At 29.0% G+C, this 15,771-nt stretch overlaps 1 pseudogene; it reads left to right on the top strand.

Moving 5' to 3' along the window:
• The first annotated feature begins 1,440 nt into the window (after nucleotides 1-1,440).
• On the top strand, nucleotides 1,441-15,023 carry LOC124420789 (annotated as a pseudogene).
• The last annotated feature ends 748 nt before the right edge of the window (nucleotides 15,024-15,771 follow it).

Raw genomic sequence — 15,771 nt, 5'->3', positions numbered from 1 at the left:
GAAATGGTTCAAAAAACATTAGATCAGGGATGTATCTCTGTTATACGGAATTTAATTTTAATTTTTCATTAGACTTTACGTACGTAAAGTTAGAAAAATATGATTAATAGCAAATTCATGAACGAAGCATAAACAACTATTCTTTCATAAAAGTTAGTAGCAATTTTTTTTTAAATTAATCAAAATTTTTCAATATTGTGCGCTATAATTATGAAACATTTTTTATGGCTTACATCGAATTTAGATACTTATTATATAAACTAGTTACTTATACTTATTATATGCTTCTAGTTTATATAATAAGTATCGAAATTCGGTGTAAGCCATAAAAAATGTTTCATAATTATAGCGCATAATATTGAAAAATTTTGATTAATTTAAAAAAAAAATTGCTACTAACATTTATGAAAGAATAGTTGTTTATGCTTCTAAATGCATATTAGTGACAAATATTAAGCAGTTGTCTTTGGTTATTTTCGATGAAATGTGTCTTGTAGAACTAGTTAATTACTTTGTGACAAAATTATGCCCTAAATTGGTCAACAGTCCAATTTTTTAATCTAGTGACATTGGAGATGAGATTGAAACATTTTTTTTCCAGGTTAAGAACAATCTGACCCTCTAACACATTTCGATGGTGATGATTGTAATAATTTTACCATATAACCTATAAAACTTGCTTCTACACCGCAAAAATAAAACGAACTACTTCCAAAAGGATAACATTTATCACCACATCAAAAGTAACACTAAGTGAATTTTTACCTTCTGTGCAAGTGATATTTATTAACTTCCAAAAAAACAAAAAGTATGCAATTTTTTTTTAAATATAAGATATATTTTTTGTACGGCAATTTGTTGAATTAAACCAATTTTATTTAGGAGTTAATTGATAAATGTGTGTAATATATTTATTTATGTTAATTTATTAATTTATGTTAATATTGAGTAAAATTATTTGTATTCTATAATACTACAATCTCACTTCTTAATAACTTCCAAAAAAAAAAAAATAAAAATTATTTGTAAAAGAATAAGAGAAAGAATAAGAACTAATCCGTTAATATCTAATATAGTATTACATGGATTTGTCAATACATTTGTATGCTTATAATCATGGTATAAATATATTAGAAGGTAGTTTCAATTTGCCTTAATGTCAGTCTGATTAACCATCTGACAAGAAAGGCGATTTGAAGTTTATGTATAAAATAAAGCTACCATATTCATGAATATTAATCCCACATTTCATTTTAAATATTCAAACTTAAAATAAATAACAAATATTTTAATTCAAATAAAAAAAAATTTAACACAACAAAAAAATATTTTTATAAAAATGAGCTGTCTTTTTCCGAAATGCGAAAGCAAGAAACACCGTTCAAGCGTTTCAAATATACATTTCTTTAAAATACCTACTATACCGTATATACGCAAAGAATGGCTAAAGGTACGTATGTTAGATTTTTAGTTGAAGTTTATTCGTAATATTTCCATGTGAAAGGTGTGCAATATCGAAGAAGACGATTTGCCATTAAACAAATTCCAACTCTTATTTTGGAGATTTGTTGCTTTTGTTTTTACTTTGTTAAGAAATTAACATAGTTGTTCAATAACAGAATTGAACTATGCACACAAATAAAATAGAGAATTTTATTTCTACTTACGTGTTGGTTGGTTGGAATTGAAACACTTTTTTTTTTTTTTGTTTTTTTCAAATAATTGAAGCACCGGGAGTGCGTTTTTTTATTATTATTATTATTTTTTTAATTTAAAAACCACCACTATGACCGGGAGTTGTTCGGTTTTTTTTTTTTAATAATAATAATTAGCCGATCTTCTTCGGCGCCAAGCCCGGCTTGCTCGTAACACTTCCTAAAACATTGCCTTTAGGAAGTGTTTGGAGACCTTCAGTCAAGGTCGGTAAGGCCGTCGTCGAAGTCGATAAGATCGTCATGGAGATCGATCAAATCGTCTTCAACGCGGCCTAACCGGACTTCGACAGCCATGCAATAAAATAGTCAATGGTGTGTTTCTGCCTAAGGTCGAAGCCATCCACCAAATTTTATGTCTTCTTTCAGTAAATCAGTTATTCGTCAGTAAATTTGGAACCAATGTATTATTATTGGAAATTAATCACATATAATATTCGTAATTGGTGTAGGGTATGATATGGTCGGCCACACCCGACTGTACGTTATATGTTTAAATGCTGGACTGCTTCTACCAAATTAAATATTTTCAGTCAACTGAATGATAAAGACCAGTATGTTGAAGAATATTTGGAAGAGTATCTCGATGAAGTCAATCAATATGTAAATGGGTTGGTTAAGTATTCAAAACCGTTTACAAATATACATATATAAAATAAATTATAAATTTAGATGTGGGTTAGAAACTAGAAGTATTTCGAGTAAAATTGTAAGGAAATATTATAAAGTTAAGTAAGTAAAACATAATAAAAATCATTATTAATTCCACTAAAGCTTAATTACATTTTGATTTAAAAAGAACGCATTGCAAATAAGATTCAAATTCAACAGCCACTTATATATATCGTTGTACATCATTTATGAATTACACATATGTGTTTAAAAATTTCTCAATGTATTTTACACTTTTTCTTAATATGGCAACGCTCTTTTGAAATAATAAACTTCAAACATCTCCTTTCTTGTCAACAAATTCATATTGAAACAACCTTCTATATTTTTAAATCATGCTTATACATGGAAATTTGTCATTATCATTAAAATTTCATAATCATTTTGAAAAAAAAAATGAAAAAAATTTAATTCCATTTAATGATAATATATTTTAATATTTAATATTTATATTTTATTTTCATTAGAATTTATTTCAGTAATTGTAATGAAATATCAAGAAAATGTTCAAATACTATTTATAATTTGTAAACAAAAATTTTCATTATTAAAAAAAGATATTCAAAAAATCTAGTAGCTTTATAACATGAAAACACATTATAAACAAAAATTAAACCACCCATGGTAAAAATATGAAGGTAGTGTCTTTTCTCTCTCTCAAAAATTTTTTTGAAGTTTAATGATGAAACAGAATACGACCGTAACTTACAGCAAAAACGTTGTCAGAAAAAAATGGCCCATAATTAAGTCGTTGGGAGTAACTTAAAATACTGTCATTTTTAATAAATATTTTAATTTCAGAATGACATTTGTGAAAAATAAAAATTATTTTCAAAATTTTTAAGGAAATAATATAAATCAATATACAGATGAAATGAGTGCAATCACTGCCATGGACGTGATTAAAAATATATCCAGCATTGTAAAAACTACAATAAATACGTACACGCTGTACGAGGAATCCCTGATGAGAAGTAATCGAAGGTGGTGGGTGAGGCCGTTTAATTTGACCCGAGATTCCATAGGATTTTTTAAGACGTGTATGGAACAAATAAAAGTCCAGGATGAAGAACACTTTTTTAAGGCAACGAGAATGGAGGTATCTAAATATAATATGTTGCTTACGTTACTAAAACCAAAATTGCAGAAGTTTTCAAGAAGAAAACCGATTGATCCGGAACAACGTCTCTCAATAACAATACTGTACGTATTGAGTTTTAATAATGTTTTACATACGAATGTATATACCAATATTTATACACTCTAGATACCTAGCCCACGGATTCAATTTCTAAGTATTGGCTTGGGCATACAAAATAGGGTTTTCTACAACGAGGGAGATCATTTATGAAACGTGTCAAGTCATCTGGGATTTATTCCATGAAATATATTTATCAAATCCTAACAAAAATGAGTGGATAAAAATATCTTCAAATTTTTTGAAAGAAACCGGTCTTCCTCATTGCTTATGCGCCATAGACGGGAAGCATATTCGCATCAAAAGTCCAAAACAAAGTGGATCATTATTTTATAACTATAAAAAGTTCTTTAGTATTGTTTTGCTGGCGGCATGTGACGCGAATTATGATTTTACGTATGTGGATGTCGGAGCTTTAGGAAGCCAAAGTGATGGCGGTGTATTTCGTGAGAGCAATTTTGGGAAAAAAAATTATTAATAATGAACTTAACGTTCCAAATCCTAGATCATTACCAAATTCAAATATTGTGTTTCCGTACTACTTTGTAGCAGATAATGCGTTTCCACTATTAAAAAACCTTATGAGACCTTATCCGGGGAAACACCTTCCGGAAGACAAAAGAAAATTTAATAAAAATTTGTCAAAAGCTAGAAGCAGAATAGAAATTTCTTTTGGAATCCTCGCCAACCGTTGGAGAATTCTGCACACTTCAAATAATGCTTACCCAAAGGACGTTGATAAAATAGTTTTAGCAGCAATAGTTCTGCACAACTTCTTAATATTTCACAAAGACAAATAATATTTAAATCCAGAAAATGCAGAAGAAAATCTTGAAGAATTGGAAAATATACGACTACTGCCTTCGAACCATTCATCTTCAGATGCATTTACTTTACGGGACAATTTAAAGAATTATTTATCAAATATAGTAATAATATTATATATATTATATATTATATATTATATATATTATATATTATATATATTATATATTATATATATTATATATATTATATATTATATATATTATATATAATATTATAAATAAAAAGTCCTGTATTTTTAAAAATTATTTTATTTTATCAGGGAACAAACAAGAACATAGATACATAGTAATATAACAAATGCAATTAAAAAAAAATGGTCAAATATTTATGAATTTGCATATTCACTTATTTTTGAATAAATTAATGAACAAACCGCGCTTTCAATTTCATTAATTTGCTGCATCGTTAGATTAGCATCCTGAATTTTATTTGCCAAATTCCGAAGAGCTGTGCAGTTGGATTAATTTTTGAACTTATATTTTCGATAGATTCTGTTGCTTTATTTAAAAATTTTTTCATTTGATTTTGAATATCCCCTCGTTTATTTTTCCGTTTTAATGATGTTGTTGTGATGAATTCAGTGTCAGTTTCATCGATTGTTGTATCCACCGATAAGTCGGGCACATTAGATATAGTTCTGAAAATATACATACATAGATATGTATTTATATTGTTAATACAAATGCGTATTTATTCGTACTTCCTTTTGCATTTCACATCATCTAAAAAACGTAGGCTGTCAGCGTATTTGTAAGGTTTACAAAACAAAAACTCGCTTCCGGAAGGCTGATTTTCTTTTTGCTTGTACCTTTTGTAAGCGTCGCGGATACTCTTCCACCTTTTCTTTGCATCATCATCTATCAATATAAAAACATTATTTAAGTTATCAAAAAAAAGTTCACTAACCTGAGATTCCGACCGCTTCTCCATTTTTTTCCACAATTCTTGTTTCAAATAAAAATTTTTATACATATGGGATTGCAAGTTATATATGCAATCGTGTTTTTGCACCTCTTCTATTAATTTTTCGTTAAGTTTTTAAAATAATATTATTAGATTTTTTTACAAAAAAATAACGATTTTTTTAATTTTTCTTGTTTCTTTCCTTTATTTTTTCGTTGACACAAAACTTCAAAAACATTTAGTTTATTTACAAAATGTATGAAAATATGGTAACGTTGTTGAGAGAATGGGAGTTTCAAAATGAGAGCATAAAAATAATCGCTGTCAAAATAAAATAAAATCTATTTTTACAAGCGCATTCTACGACTTCAACAAATGCCAATTTGTATGGAAAAAAGCGCTATGCCCCAGTTCTGTTTCATCATTTACTGTTTTTTTTTTTAAATTTGTATTTTGTAAATAAATAAGAAAAGAAAAAGGGGGAAACTTGTTTTTAAGAAATTTGTATTTTGCATGTGGAATTTATGTTAAAGATTTAAAAAAATATTTTAGGTTCAGTGAGAACCGCTGGCGCGATTTAAAAATTATTGTTTTAGTTGGTTTTTTAAATTATATACAATGTAGGTTATCCTTTAGACGTATTTTTATGCAAAGCATAATTGTGTCCTTAACACTGCAGTAATCAATAAAACTGATTTTTTATGGCAGGAATGCTGTTTGACAACTCTGAAGTAGATTTAACCTTATTTTTAGAAGCAGTTAAAATTTGATATTTGTGTGTCAAAAATAAACTACATATTTCCAATGACATCCTTTTTTAAAGATCATTGTATTTTTACCAGTGACCATTCTACATCTTGGTTTATATTTAAGGATCATTAATGCGAAAAATATGTAATCGCATTTTTAGGTGTGATTAAGATTTCTTTTGTAAAGTATGATTTCCATTTATTGCTAGGTATGAATTTACACAAAACAAACATTAGCCTTTAATATTAAGGGGAACAGCGAAAAAGTGGAAAAGAATTCTTGTCCTAACTCCAATAATGGTGTCAATATTAGACAATAAGATGAAAGCAAAGTAGCCAAAAGATTTCATTACTCGTTTTTTTTACTTAAAGAAAACCGTGTATTCTTGGACCGAATGGAACACATATTGCACAAGTTATTTATACGGACAGCAAATTCTGGTCTTCCTTATACTTACATATATGTTGGAAGATAAATTTTAGATGTAACAAGATATAAACTAATATTTATTAAAAAAAACGTTTTTACATATAGCGGTTTTATTTGGTTTCTTCTGTTAATCCTTTCTCCAACTTGAAAAACATGGGAAGCAACAGACAATGTTATCGTGAGTCTCATAGTGTCGATCCATTTGATAATGGACTTAAGAGGAAGCATATAGTTTTGGTTATTCATTTTCCTCATAAAGCTGATTTCTTTTTGGCAATTTTATTTAAACTTTTATTGTATTAGATTTAAAATTTTGTTTGATTTTCAGTTTGAATTGATTTTTATTTAATTTATTTTGGTTGAAAAATAAACAAAAAAATATGATTTTTTAAATAAATGTGGTAGCTCGATTTATTAAAATACCAGCATACGTCAGAAGTTTAATATGACGTCTAAAAGAGAGAAGTATACTACCTTGATATTTTTACCATGGTACCACCTGTTAGAGTTCTCCACAGTCATTTGTCAAAATATGTAAATAATAAATTAAATATTTTTAATTTTGAATAAAAACATCTCAAAATTAAAATGTGTACTTTTCCTTACTCGTCTGTATTGCCATTTTTGTGTCTCATCCTGGTTATTGGAGAGGTCCGATGAACGGTAAAATCTATATTTCTGGATAAAATCTTTGCTGTTGCCGGAAAAACAAGAGATATGTACGTAAGTCAAAATGCTTTACCAGAACATCTATCATGTTGGCCTTTTTTTCCTATAAAATTATTGAAAACATTTTAAGAAAAAAACTAATTTTTCAATAGTTTTTATTTTTTTAATATAATTTTCAAGTGTCAATATTGACTTCACCCAGCAAACACAGAGAGTTTATTTAAAATTAAGAATAATTGATAATGAAGATCTTTCTTACATTGGTCAACTGATATTAAATAAAAATAGCTAATTCAAAACATTATTTCATAAAATATCGAAATATAATATCAAACAAAAATATAAAAACTTTTTAAACGAAAGAGTTTGTGTTTGTTGGGTTACATATTTTTCAACTAATACATTCTCACGACTTAGGTTTTTGACAGCAGACTTAGGTTTTGTCATACTCAGTTTCAGTTCTATGTATATCTTTTCTATAAATACTACCATAAATTGTTGTACTAATACATTCAGACGACTTAGGTTTTTGACAACAGACAGCAGAGTTTCCGCTCTATATATTCTATGATATGGAACCACCATTTTTTTTCAATGTTTAGATGAATTTTAAGCTGCCTTAACACGAAAACACAAGTAATATGATCTGTCAATATTTTGTGTAGATGAGTGCGGATAGGAAAATGAAAAGAACCATACGACTATCAAATTTTCCACCCGTATGTTCTCTTAATGTGTGATGGTTTCAATACATATTGCGTTTAGACTATTCCATCCGTAATCTTCTACACAAAATTTTGATAGATCATATTATTAAACATGAAAGTGGTTATTGGTACTTTTGGATACACTTGTGTTTCAGTAAGAAAGGTGCTGTAGATGATTTTAAATATTCAATTAGGTTATTTTGGTTGCTTGTTTAAGCGCAAATGCAATAGCTGATGCAAAAAATTAGGTAATTCATATGAGACATTTTAAGAAACCCCTCCACTAATGAAATGTTCAGATGGATGTTAAAGTTCTTCGTGCCAAATTTAAGAAAGCTCTAATATTTTCCCCAATAAACGAATTTTGTATTTAATTCATATGGGAGGTTGCAATTTATTACCCAAATGTTCATATTGATTTGGGGATTTTTGCTGTAATAATTTCCCAGATTTTTTCTATTTAATTCATATGGAAGGATTTAACGTCTCTTATGAAAGTCCGCCCTTTTTTTCTAAAATCTTCAGGTAAATATTATAGTTTGAAGATGCTAGCTCTGTTATTTTCCCAGATAAACGAGTTTTTGTTTATTTTATTCATATGGGTGGTGCAACGCCCCCATTGGTTGTCCGCCAATTTATTGCCCAAAATGTTTACATGGATGTTAAAGCCGGATTCACAATGCTAGCAACCAATTATTTTTAAAATTCTCCATAATTTTGCGGCCATAAAAAACACGTGTCACATTAATACGTATAGTATACGGATGCCTCTAATTTATTCTGTACCTTATTCATTTAACTCGTTCCTAACTTTTAGTCCCACAATAATTTTTCTCTCCCAGGGCATGTTACCTTGATCATCTTGTAATTGCTAACCGAGGAAATAGAGAAGCTAAAAATACTTCCTGTATGGCGGGACTATAAACTGGGATATTCCCGGTATACAAGACTTTGCTCCAGTTTCGGACTTTGTCCAGATTTTGGACTTTGTATTGTAACGATTATTGAAGAGGTCCTTTAGGGTACAAGTGTTTTCTGTGGTTTAAACCTATTGAATGTTGGTTAAAAGACTGATACACGGTAAAGGCTATAATACGGGATAAGTTGGGTATAGAAATGTAAATCGAATGATATTTTCGCGTCTCCGAAGTTATGCTACCGGGATTATATAGATCGAGTACTTGAGCAAAGTGTTTGTACATGGATCTGCAGAACAGGTTATCCGGTTTTTATGTTTTTGCACAAAATTGTATTCTTTGACCTTTTATATTGTATTATATTTTTCTAAAAAATTTTGATACAAAATTTAAAATATTATTTTCCGTTCGTGTTTATAAAAACAGACCTAACATTTTTAAACATAAGTTAGGAAATGTTTAAAATTTTTTGTATATATAATTAAGATTTACAATTAAGTAAAAATTTGTTATTTAATGATTTTAAAGTTCTTGTATTATTGGTATAGTATTTTTGGTCCACAAAATAATTTTAAGTGAGTTGGAGAGGCATATTATTTTCACTTTTTTCGAAATAGCTGCCAAAATTATAGTAATCTGTAGGTTATACAGAAAAATAGCTTAAAATTGTTCGGGATTTGGTTTGATCTATTTTATAAATTTTCAGATTATTTTCGGCGTTCTACAAAAGTCGGTTGTTTATAAACACTGCACGTATTCCAAAAAATAGCAAAACAAGTCATGGTGTTATATTCGGCTATACCAAATCTTATATACCTACCATCTAAACATCCTTATTATCTTTGTCTATTAATTATATCTTGTCTAAAAATTGTAAAATATTTGATGTTATCTAAGCAATTTCCTCATTTATTAGATCTATGTTAAATTTTAAAATTAAATTCATTTTCTGAAGGGGGCCTTATTCGACCTTGTTTATGTCGAATTTCATAGCTGTACTCGCAGTTTTAAGCTAGTAATGGTTTAAAAAAAATTTCTAGATCAATCGTGATTAAATGTCTTTGTTGTCCGTCTCTTTTGGTAAAGTACGAAAATCTTTTGTTCCGGCATACGTTCCAAATCAGTTTTAACAATGTTTAGCACGCCTAATTACTTTTCACAAAAAGCACGTTTTATTCCCAAAATTTTGTTTTCCCAATAGATATAGTTGTAATTTTCAGGCATTCCACGTTTAATTAATTTAATATATTTGTATTAATAGTTAAAAATTAAAATATTTGCTAAAAACTAATTTTATATTGTGTTTATTTGAGATTATTTTACACTAACAAATCGATTGTTCTTTTTGTATTGTTGTATTTGTTGCAGCGACGAGGCTACCTTATTAAGTGTACACTGCCTTATATGAGGTCAATTGAGGAAAGATTCTTATATAATGTGGTAGAGACCTGTTGGCTCGCACAAAACTTGTTTATGTAGAATTATGTAGAATTTTACTGCAGTACTCCCATTTTTAGTAATAATTGTATTATTTTTTTACAATTTTGCATTTCTTGCTCAAGTTTAAATCATCTACAGTTGGGCGATGACTTTCGAAACAACTAAAATGGCTTTCGAATAATATCCGATAAATCTGCACATAATCTGAAGAGATTTGTTTTTGTAATTTCATCAGACTTAATTGTCATAACATAAATTCTCTTTAGATATTTAACAGATTAGTCTGCACTTTTTCTGATATTTTTTGCTCAGTCATTTTATACCTTTTTTCTCTTCATTTGTAAGAAAACTTTGCGTCAACTCTGCACATTATCTGAAGGATTTTTTTTATAAAAATCATGCACAAACCTGTTTATTTATATTTTGAAATTCGTCAAGTGTACTTTAAAAGGGAACTTAGTTTTTATACCCTTCACCTTCGTGAGAAGGGTATATATAAGTTTGTCATTCCGTTTGTAATTTCTATAATATAATTTTCCGACCCTATAAAGTATATATATTCTGGATCCTTATAGGTAGCGGAGATGATTAAGCCATGTCCGTCTGTCTGTCTGTCTGTCTGTCCGTCTGTCTGTCTGTATGTTTGTTGAAATCAGTTTTTAGAAGACCCCAGATATCTGCGAGATCCGAATCTTCCATAATTCTATCAGACATACGACCGGCAAGAACGCTATTTAAAATCAGCAAAATCGGTCCATAAATAACGGAGATATGAGCAAAAAACCGAGACAACCTCTAAAAATTTCATATAAAATTTAGATTTTTTATTCATGCTCAGACAGAAACTGCAAAAAACAAAAACAAAATACATAACAATACGGTAAATATTGTTATTGTAATTTGTTTATAAAAGCAAAGCAGAGCAAGAGCAGCAGAGCAAGAGTAGCAGAGCGAGAGCAGCACTAATGTTTTGTTATTGGCTAGAAATATGAAATTAAGTATGTAGAGCCTGGATTAAGTGAGAACCTATAAAAGGGGACTTTCTGGTACTTTTTCGTTCTTCAAAAGGTATTTTTTGAAATTTCTATAATATTGAACCTAGAAACATGAAATTAAGTATGCATGGCCCGGATTAAGTGAGGACCCAAACAAGGGGAGTTTTTGGTACTTTTTCGTTTTTCAAAAGTTACTTTTTGCAATTTCTACAATATTAAACCTAGAAACATGTAATTAAGTATGTATGGCCCGGATTAAGTGAGGACCCATAAAAGGGGACTTTTTCGTTGTTCAAAAGGTACTTTTTGCAATTTCTACATTATCGAACCTAGAAACATTTAATTAAGTATGTATGCCCGGATTAAGTGAGGACCCATAAAAGGGGACTTTTTGGTACTTTTTCGTTCTTCAAAAGGTACTTTTTGCAATTTCTACAATATTGAACCTAGAAACATGTAATTAAGTATGTATGGCCCGGATAAAGTGAGGACCCATACAAGGGGACTTTGTGGTACTTTTTCGTTTTTCAAAAGGTACTTTTTGCAATTTCTACAATATTGAACCTAGAAACATGTAATTAAGTATGTATGGCCCGGATTAAGTGAGGACCCATAAAAGGGGACTTATTGGTACTTTTTCGTTTTTCAAAAGGTACTTTTTGCAATTTCTACGATATTAAACCTAGAAACATGTAATTAAGTATGTATGGCCAGTTAAGTGAGGACCCATAAAAGGGGACTTTTTGGTACTTTTTCGTTCTTCAAAAGGTACTTTTTGCAATTTCTACAATATTGAACCTAGAAACATGTTATTAAGTTCGTATATCCCGGATTAACTGAGGACCCATAGATGGGGACTTTTTGGTACTTTTTCGTTCTTCAAAAGGTACAAAAGGCTTTAAACACATCATGGTGAAGGGTATATAAGATTCGGCACAGCCGAATATAGAACTCTTACTTGTTATTTTCTCAGTTGGTCTTTGGAAATCAATTAAGCAACATCTGCAAATGTGATGATTATTGTTTAAATTTCTTTAAACTTTGTTAATAGCAAAAAATACATCATTTTGTAATTTTGAATATATGTATGTATACAATAACCTCTATTTTCGTATATAATACATTAGTATTATTGCTAAATTTTATTAATTTTAAAAATAATCTATAAGTTTCTATTATTATTTATGCATCCTTAAGATGTCATGACTCATGAATAATGGAAGCTTATAAATTATTATTAAAATTAATAAAATTAAATTATATACATATATGAAAATAGTTTTCATCAGAAGTTGATCGGAATAGCCAGGAGTCGATCAGACTCTTGTACGAACTGTCGGACATTTTATCAGACATTTATCCAAATTTTTTTTATATTTAATCAGATTTTTGTACGAACTGTCTGTTATTTTATCAGACTTTTTATATTTGATCAGACTTTCGTACGAAATCTCGAAAGAATGTCAGGTATGGTATCAGACATTTTACGACTTGATTTGATACCCTTTTTTTGTTTGTAATTTCTATAATATAATTTTCCGACCCCATAAAATAAACAAAATACAAATTCATCTGTAGATTTTGTTATTGTAGTCTTGTTTATAAAAGCAAGACAGAGCGAGAGCAGCACGAGAGTGTTGTTACTGGCTAGAGACATAAAATTAAGTATGTGGAGCCTGGCTTAAGTTAGAAGCCATAAAAGGGAACTTTTTCGTTCTGCAAAAGATACTTTTTAATTTTTCTGTAAGTGCCGGTCTATACTAGGAAACTTTTTTTTAGAAACTTTTGATTTTGAGTGAGACAGAAAGAGAAAGAATATCACTCATCGCTTTCGCGATACGGAGTTTCTCGCACTCGGAAACTTGTTTTGTTAGACCTGGTTCACACTAGAAAACTTTTGTTGAGAAACTTTTGATTTTGTGTGTGAGAGAAAGAGATGGTTGATATATTTTTTTCTCTTTCTCTCAAACACTAAAATCAAAAGTCCTAATGTGAACCAGGTCTTATTCATCTCATTCGTACAACAACAAATCAATGCAATTACTATGTAGTTTCTGAAACAAAAGTTTCTATGTGTGGACATAAAGGAAACTTCAAAAGAAAATTAGGAAAAAGTTTCTCAACAAAAGTTTCCTAGTGTGGACCGGGTCTAATATTGAACCTAGAAACATTATCAAATTAAGTTTATAAAGCCCGGATTAAGCTAGAACACATAAAAGGGGACTGTTTGCTACTTTAAAATTTTCTATAATATTGAATTTAGAAACATTTAGCATGTAGGTCCTTGGCTAGGTAAGAACTTACAAAAAGGGACTTTTTGTTAATTTTTCGTTCTACAAAAGGTACTTTTTGAATTTTCTATAATACAGTGCACTCGCGGTAACGTGAACACCGTCTAACGTGAACACCGCCTAAGGTGAACAAGATGTTTTTTACATTGACTACTCTGTAACGTGAACAAACACAGAAAGCTCTATAACGTGAACAATATTTTTCACAGTATATGTTTTCTAAGCATGTAGACAACATTGAAATACATTCATTAAATTCGAATTTTAAAATTTTGGGAATCTCCTTACATAAATGAGTGTATATCCCCTAAATTATTTTGTTTGTATGGCAAAGAAATTTGAAGTTAGTTTCTTATGTGAAGTGAATCAGTCGGAATGAGTGTAAAAAAATCTAAATATTTGTAGTTAAAAGAAAAGGCTGACATTTTAGATAGTTTGCAAAAGGGAACAAGTGTGACTAGTTTATCAAAAAAGTATGCTGTATTAAAAAGAAACAAGTAAGAAGTTATAGTCAGGCGACGCCGACCATATAATAATTTCATTGAATTATCTCCAAAATTGCGACCTGTAGTTTGATTACAATGTTTACAACCCTTTTTGGGGGGTACAGTTGTATGGGGGCTAGGTGAAAAAATGGACCGATCTTAACCATTTTCTGGGGCAATAGAATATCATGTACCAAATTTCATTCAATTATCTTTAAAATTGCGGCCTGTAGTAAGGTATAAAAAGAAGCAATTTTGAGTTGTGTAAACAACACATACCAAGGACCGGGAAAAAGACAAACATTAAAATCATCAGAACTTCCAGTTAATGAAAAAACTCTTTACCGTTGGTTCCTCCGAATGCGTGATAGGAATTGGCTGTAAGTGGTCTAATATTAAAAGAAATTTGATTTTAATAAAATTTTAAATAATACTAAAAGAATATCACGCTCAAGTGTGTAAAATACAGATTTATAAATTAAAATTTCAAATTTTTTTCATGAAATTTGACAATCGCTAACGTGAACAATTTCGCTAATACATACAAGGGGACTTTTTGGTACTTTTTCGTTCTTCAAAAGGCACTTTTTGAAATTTCTATAATATTGAACCAAGAAATAAGAAATTAAGCATGTAGAGCACGGATTAAGTAAGAATGTATAACATGGGACTTTTTGGCACTTTTTCAGTCTTTAAGAGGCACTTTTTGAATTATCTATAATATTGAACATAGAAACATGAAATTAAGTATGAAGAGCCCTGAAGAACAATTGATATTTTTTGATTTTTTGTAATTAAATTAGTACTGACTGCTTTTTAACACATCATGGTAAAGGGTATATAAGATTCGGCAGAGCCGAATATAGAACTCTTACTTGTTTTAATTTTTCAATAGTTTTTTATTTTTAAAATTAAGTAACAGTTACAATGCTAGCAACAATTTGGTTTTAATCTTTCCCTTTCTTTCTCATAATTTTTTATTTTTTCCTTTAATTTTTAGTACAAAAATGTAACTCAAGTTTTGTGAAAAATTTGAACATAGACCTGGTCCATACGTGGAAACTTTTGTTGAGATAAAGTTTTTTGTTAAGATAAAGTTTCTTAATTCTCATTTGAAGTTTCCTTAATGTCCACACATCGAAACTTTTGTTTCAGAAACTACGTATTAGACCTCATCGTATAAGTAATAGAAGGTAGTGCCGTTATGTCAGTATGATTAATCATTTGACAATAAACAAGATTTGAAATTTATTATCTCGTATTCTATCGATGTGAACAAAACATACTTTTTCCCAGAGTTGTATAAAAACCTACAAGTTGTATAAAACGAAAAATTCTCTTATAGAAAAATTTAAAAATTCTCTTGTTAGTTTCTAGTAGTTCTCGACAATTCTTTTTAGAAAACTTTTCTTATAGAACATTTTTGAAAAATTCTTTTACAGAAAATTTTCAAAAAATTCTCTTAAAGAAATTTTTTGAAAAGTTCTGTAATAAAAAATTTAAAAAAACTAAAAAAATATGTTTCGCAAACGTTTTTCTATTAACGTTTTGGAACATTATCTTTCATAAAATTAAAAATAAAGAAATGTTTTATAGAAATATTCAATTATTTATGTTTAAAACAATGGTAAATTAAAAAAAACTTTGAACATTAAATGCGAAAACTTTCCATATTAAAAGTCGAAAAATCGCATTTTTAAAAATATTTATATTTATTTATTTTACTTAGAATTGTAGCACCTCTCTGAGGATTGATAATATAAAAAAAATTCAAA

Source organism: Lucilia cuprina, chromosome 2 (genome assembly GCF_022045245.1).
Source record: "Lucilia cuprina isolate Lc7/37 chromosome 2, ASM2204524v1, whole genome shotgun sequence".
Classification (NCBI taxonomy): domain Eukaryota; kingdom Metazoa; phylum Arthropoda; class Insecta; order Diptera; family Calliphoridae; genus Lucilia; species Lucilia cuprina.
This window is presented reverse-complemented; position numbering and strand designations above follow the sequence as displayed.